Here is a 13328-nt window from a genome sequence, read left to right on the forward strand (position 1 = left end):
GCATAGGGAGGGAAAAAAAAAAGGAGAGAGAATGAGGGAAAAGGTGCGCTACAACTAAGAAGAGAGAGAGAACACTAGCCAAACAATTTCCAATATTGTAGCTCATTAAAGCTTTATATTTGCTTCTTTTTTCTTTTTTTTTTTAAAGGGGGGTACTACCAATATTCAGCTTAAATGTCAGGGGGTTATCATGGTTGGCCCTAAATATCCAATGCTCTCTTTAATGTTTCACTCATGTATACAGGCTACATATAAAAAGAAGTGAAAGCATCCAATTAACATTACTACAAAGTTATATGACAAAAATAACTTCATTTAAGGGCTAACTACAAACCTCTATATTGATGCTTCACCTCATGTCCATCACGGGCAAAATTGGCCAAATACCTCTCACCCTATATGCAGTATAGATAGAGGTGTACATGAGTCGAACCGAGTCAAGCTGGGTAAAGCTCGACTCGGCTTGGCCACTTGCCCACTTGCTAACCCTAGCTCGAACTCGGCTTGGCTCGATCCTTGAGCCTGTCTGGCCAGCTCGGCTCAGTTCGGTCAGCAGCTCGGGCCAGTCCTAGCTGAGTTTGCCTGTGTAGCATTTTCATAAACACATGTATTGCACTTTCAAAATCTCACTGTATCTAAAACAACAACGGTGGTTTTACAGGTATTTCATCAAATACCTTCTAAGCAACATATAAAATCAAGAAGAAAAAAAAGTATTTGTTTCATATATATAACTTCCTTACTACCAGCCACACTTTGTTGAGTCATTTCATCAAACACGTGGTGAGCAACATCAATATCAAAGTAACCGAGTCACCGAAATGGTTCAATCCAAGTTCGATTCGAGCTGGGTTCAATTCGAGTCAAGTCGAACTCAAACTTGGTTTGAAATTTTTTTGAGCTAAAAAAATCAGCTTAACTTGACTCGAACTCAGTTTCAAACCGAGTCAAATCAAGCCTTTTCAAGTCGAGTCCAGCGAGCTAACCGTGCTAACTCGGTTCATGTACAACCCTAAGTATGGATAACATGGTTTTGGATTGATTTGATTTTTATATGGTAAACCATGAAATTTGTGATGGACCTAACAGACAGCTCAGATGGTCAACTGGACTGTCCAAATGTCCCATTGCAGATAGAAGCACTAAAACTATTAGTAGTGCAGTAGGGTACTGGATCATTTCTATTTAAATAAGAGAAAATTATCACAGTAGACGCCACCTTTTATCCAGCATCTTTTATAAACAGTGCAAAACTTACCTTCCCAACATAGACCTTGTATGTACTGACAGAACATTTGAGGACGAAAATACCCCTGTCTGTACGTGCAATGCTAAGTGAAAAGCAGGGGTATTTTCGTACTGAAATGTCTGTCCTTACATGCAAGGTCTAAGTTGGGAAGGTAAGTTTTAAACTCTTTGTAAAAGACGCTTGATAAAAGGTAGCGTTTACAGTGATAATTTTCTCTTTAAAGAATGTCCAATTTAAGTGCTTCCAACTAAGCCATGTGTGGAAGGTCACGACTCACGAGGCCAAAATTAAAAAAGAAAAAAAAAGAAAATCTACCCTTCTATGTGTCATTGCAGACCAACGCAATCCATGTACATGAACTAAAATAGAGAATTTCAGTACTTGGCAACCACCATAGCTATTTTAAACATGGCCCATAGATCTCCTGACCCTTTAATTCTTTTAATAGTATCTCAGCCATTATACAATGCTCGAAGAGAGGTGGTACCGAAAGCCTGTACAAGTGGGGTCCATTTTTAAGTCATCGAGACTGTTGATATTAGACCTTGATTTGTATTATTTATGCACTGAAAATCACCCGAATAGGGGAAAAAAAGATTCTTAGGCCTTCCCACAGGTGGTCAACTAAGACATCCATTGCCGAGAAAGCACGGCTACGGTTTATAATCAACCAATAAAATCCAATTATTCTATGGCTAGGATCTTCAAAACAGGAGGAATTTTGGTTCACAGGCCATCCAATCCGACTCCCATGATACCCAACGGTTTGGATTATCAATCCTCGAACGTGTAGCCCATTGTGATTTATGTTTCTTACACCACCTCGATCTATCCATTTTGCCCAATCATTATAGGGCATGAGCCTAAAAGTGAAGATGATCCAAATCTACAATCAGGGTTGTACACAAGATAAGCTAGCTTGAAAAGCTTACTCGAGTTGGCTCGATCTAGCTCGACTTGACTCGACTCGAATGATAACTCATGGCGAGACAAGCTCTTTATGACCTAGCTCGTTTTGAAAACAAACCAAGTTCAAACATAGTGCAGTTTGACTCGACTCAACTCGAATTCGGCTTAGCTCAAAGCTCAAGCTCGGCTTGACTCGAACATATATTATTATTATTATATATGTATATATATTATATTATATTTAAAAATTTTAAAAATTAAAACATAAATTCTACCCGTCTGTTCCTCTCTTACCATTTTCCTTTCTTACCTAACCCGTATGTCTCTCTCAGCACCAACAATAAGGTACCATCTATGGCTCTATCTAATACACACACACACACACACACACACACATATATATAAGTATTTGATTTGAGGGTTGGGTCAGTTGGGTCGGGTTGCTAGGTTAAATCAGGTGCAAGTTGGGGGGTTAGGTTAGGTTGAGAGCAAACTCGACTCGACTCGTTCAACTATCTCACCTCAAGCTTGATTCAAAAGTTTTGGTAAACAAGCCAAGCTTCAATAGTAAGCTCGAGGCTGAGCTCGAGCTCGAACTCGAACTTAAGAAGGGCACGGACAAGCCAAGCCAAGCTTGGCCCACCTCGACTCGGCTTGGCTCGATGTCCAGCCCTATCTACAATGGACCACACCACAGGAAACAGTGATAATTGAACTCCCACCGTTAAAAACATCTTAAGGCTACAAAAGTTTTGGATCAAACTGATATTGTATTTTACCTTCATTTAAGTTCGTGTGATCTTATCAATAGATTGGATACCAAAAAAGCATTATAGTATCCTTAAGAAGTTTTAATGGTACGTGTTCAATTATTGTTTCCTATGGTGTGTTCCACCTTAGATTTGGATCTGCTTTTTTGGTTCATGATTTATTTTTATTTATTTTTTAAATGATCTGAAAAATTGGATAGATGACTTGAGTATAGAACCCAAACATAATGATAGGCTCACAATAATGAATCCACATAAGTTCTATCATCTTGTTCACATTATATGGCTGGATTTGATTGGGTCATGTGTTGTTGTCAAAGATAAACCCACTTGTATGTTTGAAAGTTGTTAGAACACAAGAATGCATCCTACCCGTTTTAATTCCGAAAATCAATCCCATCCTTGGCCCAAGGGATTAGAGGATTGGAAACATGAGTGTGTTAGCATTTCTTGTATATACAAGTTCAGATGTATTTCTGACCCATTGCTTATACGCCAGGAAGAGATTGGTCATTCTCCCCTAGCTTGATATACCGTGCAATACAAGCATGTTAAGAACTCTATAAGGTGGACTTTATTGATCAACAGTCTATATGTGATTGGGTAAACCAGTGGACCCCACTTCAGTGTGATTTACGCAGATAATTTATATATGAATGCGTAAGGGGTTAGAATGCTATAGCTCAATACGCAGGGTTGTTTGACTAGGATTAAAACAGTGTAAAGCCGTGAGGGAGAGTTGTGATGGGTTTCAAACTCTCATCTTCATATAATTTACATATATAAGATAGCTGGGTCTCAATCCTACACTACAGTAGAAGTTTAAGTCCATCTATTGTTCTACAAAAGGGTGTGAAGGAGAGGAAGATCCTAGCTTTGTTTACCTGGTGTTCTGATACTTTATACATGACGTCTCAGTTAGGTAAGCCATCCAAACCCTAGATCTCTGTCCTATACACGGTTCGATCTGGCATCTAGATAAACTAACACTTGTATCTACATGTAGATGCACGGCTCGATCTCAAAGATTTCCGCATCTAGATAAACTAACACTTGTATCTACATGTAGAGTCGCCTTGTGGGGATAGAAGAAATTAATTTCATTCGAGTACATTGGGCACACATCATTGTATTATTTATATGAGAATGGTAGTGTTCTTGAATTGTTTATTCCGTCACATTAACAGGTCATACTCGCATAGTTATCAATCAGACTCTGTGCCTTTTATGTGATCTATAATACATGCACGTATTGTCAGCCCCACTGGGAGTGGACTATAACAAGTACATAGCATGATGTGGCCCATCATTAGGAAAAGTAGTTGGGTTGGTTCAACTACACAGTGGTAGTTTACTTCCGTATGAATTTAATAGGATACTAATCTGAGTTTTTGACAAAGATCAAACGGGGCAGACAAGTGATCTAATGCATGTGCCACCACAAGTACCAGCATGACAGAAGGGTGTAATATCAAAGCCATCCATCATCACATGGGCTTTGCCCTCTGAATATGACTGCCCAAAGATAAAGATGGTCCATCTGGTAGGTTAAAGATGATCTATCCAGTAGGTGAGACACGACGTTAGATATAATTTGACAGGTCAGAAAAAATTCAGATGATTTTTCACAGCAGTCATTCAAAGCGAACTTAGTCCGTGGAAAAAAATGATGAAAAAGAAGTAGGATATGGAAGAGACAAACAGAAATGTAGGTTTAAAGTGTATTAAAGTGTACTTGTTATCTTTAAGCAATATTCGTGATGGCCTTAAGAAGTGGATCGTGGAAATCGTTGGCTTGACCTAGTTTTCATGTGTTATTTTAACCAGGGGCTTTAACAAGTATACACAATTATAGAGAGAGAAAATTAGAAAAGGAGAGAGACCAAGGAAAAGGGTGTAAAAGATAACACGCAGGCTATGTAGAGTGAGAAGGAGAGATGTCTAAGAAGTCTTCAAACATTTTAGGGCCACCAGTTTCGGTTCCAGTAACCTCACGGGCTGATCCAGAAGGAACCCCTTTAAGAAATTTAAGTTACTGATTTGAAGGATCTCATTGCCTTGATGATGTAGAGTGTTGGAAGAAATAGATGGACAAGATCCATCACATCAAAATCTGAAAGGCCTTTGATTGGTGATTGGTCGAACTAAATTTTGAATCTAGTTCTTTTTGTTCTCTTGATTCCAATTAAAGCATGGGGAGAAAGTTCTGATTGTACCAATACATTTATATCTTCCGATTTTGATCCAAGTTGTAGTTAGATTCACTTGGACGTTGATCCATTTTTTGGAATCTTCTGGAATGCTATAATACCTCTCACCGTCTCTAGAAAGATATCTTATTTTGGAAGGACTGTAAAAGACAACTTTCGAGAAAATTATTACTAGATTTGTGTTAAGAATTGTTATTTTCAGCAAGTCTCATATAGATGTGGTAGGCACATTGCCTCATTAACAGACATAGTAATTGTAGTTACTAAGCATGTCATGATTCACTCCCCTAGAAGCAAGCCTCGGTGCTCATGTTTTCACACTTCTATTAATAAAATGCATATTGTCGAAGGAAGAGTGAACGACACCTCTTAGTCGAGAGTATGTCTTACATCAGTTGCGATTACATGACGTTGACATGTGGTAGCCGGTGATTATCCCACGTGGGGGCACTAAATATAGGTGTAAACAACATATGGGCTATGCATAAAGAATATTAGTAGTAGAAGTCGACTTGCATTACAGAGAAGAAAAGCGGTATCGCAGAAGCCAAAGACAAAAATACCCTCACTCGAAGGGCTAAAACTCAATATTAATATGTCACCCACCTCTAATTGCAGCAGTAAAATTGGCCAAACGCTAACCGTGTTGTATGCATAAAGATGGCAAGGTTCTGTATTTGTGTGGTTTTTACAGGGTAAACCATAAAATTTGTGATGGACATAATAGACGGTCCAGATCAGTCAACTGGACTGTCCAATTGTCCCAATGCTGCTTCACTATAACTAGTAGTGCCACCTGAGCACTGCATCATTTCTATTTAAAATAATGTCCAATTTAATAACCCAAGTGCTTTGAACTTAGATGTGGTAGGTAACGAGAACCCCAAAAAAATCTATTCCTATACAAGTCATTGTGGACCAAACGCAATTCATACACGTAAATAAAGAATTTTGAGCCTGACAACGATAGCAGCTATTTTAAAGATAGACCATAGATTTCCTCAGCCCTTTCCTGTGATAATATCTCAGCCATTAGCAGCTATTATACAATGCTCCTGCGAGAGATTGTACAGTGCGGTAAGTGGGGCCAATTTTTAAGTCATTGAGACCGTTGTTTTTATGACCCTGATTTCTATTATTTATGCACTAAAAATCACCCAAAAAATAAAAATAAAAATCTTAAGCCTTTGCACAAATGGTCAACTAAGACATCTTTGGGAAAGAAATCACGGCTATGGTTTATAATCAATCATTAAAATCCAAGTATTCTATAGCTAGGATCTTAACAAGAGTAATTTTGGTTCACACGCCGTCCAATCCAAGGGTCCATGATACCAACGGTTTGGATCGCCAAGTAGCTAGTCCCGCTAGCACAAAATAAAAGCCTAAGCACATTGTACAATCTTCCTAGCCTAAGCATTGTATAAAATACCGGATGTTAGGGGTACACCTAAATACGTGGACTCAAACGCTATCTGTTGCTTAAAAATAATTACTATTCCTGTAATAGCCTCACGTGCTTTTGTATTTCACACGCACCTGCCTAACTGACCAATGCATGCTGACCATATTATTTTTGCATGACTTATTAGGTGGGACCCGCAATCAAGATCATTAAAAAAATAATAATAAATAAATAAACCTTAGGACATGGGCCTCGGATTTCTGTGTCGTACGTGTACGGCCAGCTGATCTGTGCTATCTATATTCAGCCATATGGTACACATCAGTAGGCCTTTTTTACCCTGAGTGAGAATAAATATATACTGAAATCCCCTCAGACATGATGTTCAAATATATATCATGATATTCCGTCTTTGGAATTTGTTTGCCATGTGGTGCACTCAAAGATGGGCCCACATAAAACATGCTTGAAGGGTACTTGGATTCCCTGCAAAAGCCTTGAGCATAATGCTTTTGTGATGGGAGCATAGGCAGGGGTTATGAGGATGTTTGTGAGAAATCCAATCCATCCATTTGTTTTGAGAGCTTATTTTAGGATAAAATTAGCTAAATCCAGGACTCAAGTGGCCGACGTAGGACAAAACAGTAGGGAAAGAAATGTCTATCATTGAAACCCCCTTAATGTTTATATGTCATCCAAACTGTTTATAAGGTCATTTACATTGCATGAACTAAAAACAAATACAAAACTTTTGTGCCCATAAGAAATGAATAAATCAAAGGTGTTAGAAAAGTTGCAAAAGTCTAAATTACATAAGGGTGTAGTCTTTGGTCTGTAGGTGTAAGCTCATATTTTAGTATTTCAGATAATGAGGTTTAATGTATCCTGAAAGCAAAACAGATTTATTGAAACTCTGTTATAAATTGATTTAAATATTGAGAATGTATGAATATTGTTTTAAAGAGAATGACACTATAATGACTTTAAACCTGTTGGGGAACAAGTCCGGAAATCTAGTTATGGAATGGACCAACTCTACTGATACAACCCGAGGATTCGAGGTAACGGGTCCGACCGAGGCAAGACAGTAAAGCTTAAAGGAGAGACTTAGCTCGGATTGCAAAAAATAAATTCCGACCGAGAGATAAAGAGTCAAGACCATAGGCCGGATTTATAAGACACATAAAGTTGTTTCGGACAACGAGCCAGCAACATCTAAAGGGGATCAACTAAGGTCCAAAGGCTAAAAGTCGCTCGATCGATCAGAAAACCAACTCATATTAAGTCAGTTGTAGTGTTGGTTATCGGAATAAGAATGAGTATCGGTTATGAGCCGACTCTGTTTCATCCGATAGAAGATAAGAAGACATGTCCTTGCAGCCAGCCAAGACTCGTCTATTACTAGAGTCGGTCAAGGCCGAACCGAGCAAGGAAGAGACGGTGTAAGCATGAATACCATCCCGAAAATCTTGTGAAAGAATTCCTAAGCCCGATAATCTTGGGATCGGAAAACATCCATAAGCAGATTGCTATCAAATCAAATCTCCTAAGATTGGGGAGAGAATCCCTGCACAGCAGGACCTTTCACTCCTATAAAAGAAGGACGTCTCTAAGATCAAAGGTACGTAGAAAAAATCTTCTAAAAACCCTTCCTACATCGTCCAGTCACTGACTTTAGCATCAGAGGGTCCCCGGTTTTAGCCAAGGTCTCATTTGTCTTCTTTTTGTGCAGGTACTCGAAGGTCTAAGGAGGGTCGACCAGATTTTTGTATCAACAGTTTAGCATCGTCTGTAGGAATATGTACAAAAAGTCATTTTTCACGCTCTACCCAGAAGTTGTGAACGCGTTATAATGGTGATAACTAGAAGAACAGTCCAAGAAGAGTTAAATGAGGCCTTTGTCACTGGACCGCTGGGTGCGAGCATAACCCAAGGAACTCAGAATCAACCCGACAACTGTCGAGATTCCGCTGCTCGTCCAGCGACCTTTACTGCGATAAGAAATACCCAGCGGAACCGAGACAATGGACGATTAGATAAAGAGGTCCAGGAACTCAGATCCGACATAAACGTCATGAAACAAATGTTGGAGCAGATACATCGGCAGCAAGTTCAGCCCTATGGTCAGACAATGAACGTCCCACAACAAGTAGCCGGCCCTGAGCCTATCGCTCCGCGATCTGTCCCTCAGCGAAGTCTGCCCCACGGTTCGTCCGATCTAGCGCACGCTCATTCCACGACTGCCATGCTGCCCCCCACTGATCTTCGACACGAGATAGATCGACGGAGGCGCAACTGGCCTCCGGTTGAGGGGATGATAGAAAGCGACGAGACCTGGAAAGCCGACCTCCAGGACTTCAGGAAAGAAGTACGGGAAGAGATTGCGGATATGAAGCAGAGTCAGGATGTACATCAAAATAAACAGGCTCAAAATAAAGGCATCCCCGTTTGTGGAGGAAGTAATGCAGGCTCGGCTACCAGAATGGTTTCGTCTTCCACAAATCACACCTTTCACCGGTAAAACCAACCCAACTGAACACATCGAATGCTTTCGAACATACATAGAATTGTGTGTCGAGCTTTTTTCTCACCTTAGTCGACGTACCTCGACTTTGGTTCAAACAGCTAAAACCAAAGTCACTTAGCTTGTTTACAGAGCTCAGTGATGCATTTCTCACCAATTTCATTGGAGGGAGAAGAAGTTGAAACCCCCTGCGCATCTGAACAACATAGTTGAGAAGGAGAGAGAGCTATTGAAAGACTACATCAAGCGTTTCAATTTTGAGTCGCTCCAGGTTTAGAAACATTCAGAGGAGACATCACTCAATTCAATCATGCAAGGCGTTAAGGACGAGCCATTTCTGGCATCCCCAGACAAGAATCTGCCTATGACTCTGGCTGAGTTCATGACTCAGTCGGATAAGTACGCGGACGCCGAGGAAACACGGAACTTGCGTGAAGCCGTCTAGAATGCAAAAACCTTGGCCTAAGAATCAGCTAAAAAGGAAGTTGACTCGGTTGGAGGGAAGAAGCGCAAGGACGATCAAACGCATGATGAACGTAAGCCGGGAAAACGACCTGACCGGAAGTTCTCGGTATACACTCAGCTCAATAAATCACAAGAGCAGGTGTTGATGGAGATCAAGGGTGAAGGATTTGTCAGTTGGCCGAATAAGCTTTAAAGTAATCCGAACCGACAGAATAAGGATAAATATTGTCACTACCATCGCGATCATGGCCACAATACGAGTGATTGTTATCACTTGAAGGAAGAGATCGAAAGGCTTATCCGAGAAGGCTGACTCAGAGAACACGTCGAAAGAACCGGGACAGCGGAAGAATGCTCGGGTGACAACCGATCCACGGAGAATATTCGGACTATTGTCGGTGGTCCCTGAGGCGGAGGCAACTTAAATAACGCTTAAAAAAAGTCACGCCTGGAGCATCAGTCGACCCGAGTTCGAGATCCTGATCATAGCTCGGCCTTAGAAAGAAAAAAAGAGAGAAAAGTATTGTATCTCGTTCACCGATGAAGATGCTCGAGGCATTCACCATTCCCATGATGATGCGTTAGTCATCACTCTTACCATCGCAAACCGTAGGGTATTCCGCATACTTGTCGACATAGGATCGTCTGCTGACGTGCTGTTCACTCAGGCATTCGATAAAATGGGTGTTGAACGATCGGCATTGCTGCCTATTTGTACCTGATTGCTTGCCTCCAAGTGCAGAGGTTCGTAAGTAGTATCATTGAATACAGGGTCGATCCCATAGGGAGATGAATTGCGAGAAGAAAAAAATCAAATGCAAAACAAACTAAGTAATAAAAACTAAACTGATTATTTGATTTTGGGATTTTTGAATGGATGTAATTCAACTAAATAAAATAACACCCAAGCTTCAAAGTTCCACATATAGGTTAATGTTCCAAAATCATGATGACTTGGATAACACAACTAGGATCTGAGCATTATGGTCAGCCTAATCGGAAAATAAAACAGTTTAAATATTTTAATAAGTGATATAAAATATTAGAAAATCATGAATTTGCACCATTGATATATATATTCTCAAGCGTCAGTGATTTGAAGTATTCAATATCTATACGATAATGAATATCAAAGAAATATAACAGGTTAAGAACCTCTCCTATCTAGGATATCTGATTGATCTAGAGTAAGTCTATCCATTAACGTGGATCTCATATGATGGAAACATATGGATCTCACAAGAAGATAAAAAACAAAACCTAAATAATAGATACCATGCATACACCATTTTTCTCATCATTAAAACAATCAATCATCATAATCTTAAAGAATTATGAAACCCATGTGCTTCCCTTCTATCTTGGGCTAGAAAGAATTTAAAAAAACATAACTAGAATAGAGGAAAAAAGAAATAAGAAAGAATAAATGCAAATAGAAAAGATCTAAAAGAAAAAAATAAATTATAAAACTTAAATAAAATTGAAAACCCATTAAAAACCCTAAATATTGCTCTTGAATGCTTTGAATAATGTTTAGGAATGCCCTAGGAAGCCTTATTTATAAGTAGAGAACTCCAATTTTCATACAAAGTTGAAAAATCCTAAAAACCGCCTCAAATATACGTATTTTTTCAAAATAGACTTCTCACTGCATGGTTCGTTTAAAACAGACTTCCTGCTGCGCAGTTTTTCAAAATAAACTTCACAGTTTTAGAATACACTTTTTCAGGACGATTTCAGAATTCTTCACTTCAAATCTTCGATTCTTTTTTTTTCTCACTTGGTTTTCTTGGATCTTTGGTATGTGAATTCTTCAATCTTGGTCTCCTAAGATCCATCTCTTGCCTTGGTAATTCTTGAACATCAAATCTATACTTTTTAGTACCATTTTTCAATCCAAGCTCTTAAATTCACCTTGCAACACATATATGAGTAAAATAAAATATTAAGATGATTTATGTTCATAAAATCAAGATATAAATGGAAAAAATTATGCAATATTTGAGTCTCAACACACCCCCCAACCAGCATTTTGCTAGTCCCGAACAAAATAAGTGAAGAAAAATAAAAATAAAAATAAAAATAAATTTTAAAAATAAAATTAAAATGAAAAAAATTCTAACTACATCACTTTCACAGGTAATCTCGATTGCATTTGGCATTTGCAACAAGCCTTTAAACCCCTAGGTTTCCCTTAGTGGACAAGTTATAGACTCGTGAGGGTTTTCAGAAATGTTACCCACAAACATTGAAAACAAGAAAAATATTTCAACACTAAAAAATTTATACAATTATGCCTTCATTCATCATATGAATTCCAAAACAAAACAATACTTAACCTAAGTCTGAAGTTAGTTAGAATCTCAATTTTCTAGTCCATTACATCCTTGAGTTCAGAGACCTAATCAAAATTTAGAATAGTTATGATCCAATATCCTTAGGTGCTCCGTGACACTAGTCTAACTTTGAGAAATATGCATGTTCCATATCCTAACTCCTTTCAATCATCTCAAAAATATGAAATCTCTAGTTATCTTATTTTCTTCATGTCATTTCTTCTTTTATCATCATATCCTCATTATTATAGACCACCCTTAAATGAAGATTCCCACCGGGTTTTCTTCACAACATAAGGTATCGTACTTGTAATGGTAACAGCAATGGATGCTTAGGTATCCTTACTCCGGATTACTGACACGATTGTTATAGTCATTGCATTCATGCTCTATAATAAAATTTTCTTTTTCCATTATTTTTTCCTTCAATCTTCTCTTTTTTAAGCATATATCAATGGTACTAGTTCATTCAACCTTGTTTGAATTAAAATTTGTTATTCTAGTTCACATATTATATTCTTCACTTAGTTAGCTAGGGTGTATTGTGAATTTAGTACATCAAATTATAACTCACTTTAAACTAGTGATTAGATAATTGAATTCAAGTTTATAATTTTTAGTTGTCAGAATTCTGACTACTATCAACCTAGAATAAATATTAACTTTGCGTTTGGAATTCGCATAATATCATGTTTACATTCTTGTATATAAACATATTATTTTGAAAATGTTGAAAAAAAATTTCCCATAAACCTTAAAAAAAACTGAAACCTAAAAAAAAATAAAAAAATAATAATAATAAAAAAAACCTTTACATGGATGACTATCTACACCCCCAACCTAAAATCTACATTATCCCCAATGTAATGATAATGTAATGCAGAGAACAATAAAAATAAAAGAAATGGTGGATAGTACCTACCATGAAAAACTTACCTGTTATGTGACACTAAAAAAATTGAATATGATACAAATCCTACACAAATGTTCCGTCAGACTAGGAGCAGCAATCTGAATATTCTGGCTCATGAAGAGGGAAAGACTCCTCTCCTAAATGAAAGTTTTCCACATAAGGGTTCAATATCTGACCATTAACCTTGTACACATTGTCATTACGTGGATTCTCAATTTCAACAGCCCCATGAGTATAAACATTCTTCACATTGAAGGGGCTTGTCCATCTTGATCTTAACTTTTCCGGAAAGAACTGAAGACGAGAATTGTACAATAAGACCTTTTGCTGAGGTTCAAAATTTTTCCTCAAGATATTTTTTTCATGAAAAACTTTGGTCATCTCGTTATAGATTTTAGAATTTTCATAGGAGTCTCTCCTCAGCTCCTCTAATTCATTAAACTCTAATTTCTTTTGTTCACTTGCTTGATCCATATCAAAGTTTAATTTCTTTATTACCCAGTAGGCTCTATGTTCTAATTCCACAAGCAAGTGGCAAGCCTTCCCA

This window comes from Magnolia sinica, chromosome 13 (assembly GCF_029962835.1).
Source record: "Magnolia sinica isolate HGM2019 chromosome 13, MsV1, whole genome shotgun sequence".
Lineage (NCBI taxonomy): Eukaryota > Viridiplantae > Streptophyta > Magnoliopsida > Magnoliales > Magnoliaceae > Magnolia > Magnolia sinica.